Source organism: Notamacropus eugenii, chromosome 4 (genome assembly GCF_028372415.1).
Source record: "Notamacropus eugenii isolate mMacEug1 chromosome 4, mMacEug1.pri_v2, whole genome shotgun sequence".
Taxonomy (NCBI): Eukaryota; Metazoa; Chordata; class Mammalia; order Diprotodontia; family Macropodidae; genus Notamacropus; species Notamacropus eugenii.
Window position 1 is genome coordinate 104,156,839 of NC_092875.1, and position 3,243 is coordinate 104,160,081.

General features: G+C 40.6%; 1 pseudogene; it reads left to right on the plus strand.

Annotated features, from left to right (window-relative positions):
- Window positions 1-2,291: 2,291 nt before the first annotated feature.
- Window positions 2,292-2,926, plus strand: LOC140502295 (glutathione S-transferase omega-1 pseudogene; annotated as a pseudogene).
- The last annotated feature ends 317 nt before the right edge of the window (window positions 2,927-3,243 follow it).

The following is a 3,243-nucleotide window of genomic DNA, read 5'->3' on the forward strand; positions in this document are numbered from 1 at the left end:
TTTTACTGATTGTATCTTCACTGCCTAGTAGAGTGCTTGGCACATAGTAGGTGCTTAAGAAATATTGACTCATTATCACAGGAACCATAACTTCTTTAATTTGGAGGAAAAAGACACATCTTTCTCCAATCTTTTTCCTGGGAAAATGAGCCATTTTCAAGGTTAGCATTACTCATTAGCATTCACAGAAAAGGAAGACAGTTCGCTAAGGATCCTAAAAGTTTCTACCCGCCTTGAAGCCAAGCTGAAGTTATATAAAGAACCTTGGTGCTTAAAAATTAAACATTTGGCTTAAATATTTTAAAATTCCCTGTTTTTCCTCTGCCTGGCTGTTATATCAGTATTAAAGCTGGAAAGGAAGTAATTTTCAGCACTCGGCATCAGCCCCCAGTGCTATCCGATGGCACCAGTGATCTGTCCATTATTATAGACTAACACCTCCTAGGACCAAAGCCAATGCACTCAGAAACTTTGCTCTGTCTGATGAAACACAATCCAGCTGCTCATATTCAGGGGCTTTACACACTCAATATAAATGATCAACCATTCCTGGGTTGTTCCAGCATGCTGTTGCCTTTAACATAGTAGCATTTATATCATACCTTAATGTTTGCAAAGGTCTTTTACAAATGCTATCTCATTAGATCCTCACAACAGTTCGTGGGGTAGATGCTATTATTATCTCTATTTTACAAATGAGGAAACTGAGGCTAAAAAGTTTGTTCAAGCTCTAGTTAGTACATGAGTCAAGCAACTAGGTGGTTCAGTGGGTAGAGTGCTGGGGCTGGAGTCAGGAAGACTCATTTTCTGAATTCAAATCTAGTGTCAGACATTTACTAGCTGTGTGACCCTGGGCAAATCTTTTACTCTTTCCTTCAGTTTCTCATCCATAAAATGAGCTGGAGAAGGAAACAGCAAACCACTCTAGCAGCTTTGCAAAAACAAAGAAATAAATAGGGTCAGAAAGAGTTGGACATGACTGAAAAATGATTGAAAACAACAACAGGATCCAAACTTAGGTCCTCCCAACTCTAAGTCTAATATAATCCATTGCATTAAAGAAGAGGGAGCCAGCATACCCTGTCTCTTCAACAACAAGGAGACTGTCATGTGATAACTTCCTCGGTCATGATGGGCCACGATTCATGGTTGCATCCTGGTTCCCATCTCTTGCCTCTTCTATTCTGGTCCTTCCTTTGCCCATCTCATCTTGTTGAGTTGATTGCTCTTGTCAGAAGGTCCCTGCTTGGTTTCTCTTTCAGCTAATTTCCATAATTTCTATAGCTCCAGATTCCTTCCCCCAGTTTGGAAACGTATCTTGCTGTGGCCTGACCTTCCCTAGATGTTTCTGTCCCACCTTACAATAGTGAGCCATTGGAGGGGGAGGGTAAGACAAGGGCCCTTCCAAGCTTCTACATCACTCAGAGGCTAAATCAGAAAATCTGGATTCTGATTATACAGGACTTGTATTGTCTGCTAATCTATTCACATATGTAGTCTTTATTTTCATTAAAGTCTTCCTCCATGCCTTTTTGTGATGCAGAAGAACTCTAGTAGTCTAGAAGAAACATGAGATTTAAGTTAAAACATCTAGATTTGACTTAAACATCCAGTACAGCTAAATTCAGCTTCTATTACTTAATACTTATATCCACTTGGGCAAGTAATTTAATCCTTCTGGGTTTCCTCATCAGTAAAATAAAGGGGTGGACTAGATAACCGTTATGGTCCTATCTAGCTTTAAACCTATGACACTGGGTAGCCATAGATTCTCACAGGTTATTGATTACATAAAATCATGAGCTTGGTCATTTTGTTCTAGGTAGGAGGGCCTCAGGTATAGGCCTGGCAATGCCTGTGTGTCCAGTGAAGTCTGGAGAGGCCTGTGACACTTGGAACCTATTATCATTCTGTTATTTTATTACAGTAATTCACAAAGAATGTCAACCAAACCACAGAGAAAGGATCCCTCAGCCCCACCCTTGGAGAATTTTAATAAACTTAGGATGATGAGTGGATTACAGATCAACTAAGGAATGGTTGAAGCAAACTGGCTCTTTAACTTGATGAGAAGAGGAAAGGTGGGGGCAGAGGAGATGTGGAAGCTCGTTGAGGGCATACACTGTTGGGATTGTGTCTTCTTGGATCCATCAGAACCTAGCTCAGGGCCTTGAAAAGAATGAATACTTAATAAATATTTCATTCACAACAGCAGCAGCAGGCTTGAGAAGAGGCTACAGGTACCAGGAGACACAATATCTGCCAGAAGGTCGAGAGCCTGGGAAAAAGCAATGCTCAGCCCGGCCCCAGCCAGCTGGGAGTCATCCAAGTACTGGCTCATCCTGAAGGTCAAAGGCATCAAACATGAGGTCATGAGTACTAACCAGAAAAAACAAGCCTAAGAGATCCTTTAAGAAACACCCCCTTGATCTAGTACCATTTCTGGAGACCGATCAGCTGATACATGAATCTTCCATCACTTTTGTATACCTGGATGAATTTTATCCAGGAAAGAAGCTATTTCCATATGAGAAAGCTTTACGAAAAATGATTTTGGAGTTGTTTTCTAAGATACCATTTGTCCAAAGATGTCCTTATAATAGCACCAAATGGGGAAGACTGTACCGCTCAAAAAGCAGAACTCTGCAAGGAATTCAGCAAATTAGAAGAGGATCTTACTCTACAGAAAACAACTTTCCTTGAAGGAGACTCTGTATCTATGATTGATTACTGCATCTGGCCCTGGTTTGAACACTTGGGATTGCATGAGAGAGCTGATTGAGCACAACGGTTTGCTGAAGTTGTGGATCCCCACCCTGGAGAAGGACTCCACAATCAAAGCTGGCCTCACTGAGGTGACAACATATAGAAGCTTCTTTGATCTCTACTTGAGGATAATGCTGATGCTTTTGACTATGGGTTGTGAGGTGTGAGTTGGAGCACCAACTATATATAATCTACCACTTCACCACTGGATATTTCCAACATATGAACAAAATAACAGTGTTTGAGCTTGTCCAAGGGCTGATAATCCTGATGTTCTCAATAAAATTGTTTAAATATCCTAAAAAAAATGTTTCTTTGATTGAATGGGTGGGATAATTCTCTTGATGTTTTTGAACTAGTATCTTGAGGATTACTGTGCTTGGCTCCAGGGGGGAGAAGAACATCAATTAAGGCAAGGACTGAAATTGTAGGAAAGGCAGATTTTAGTTCATATCTGATCTTTTGGAAATAGTAATG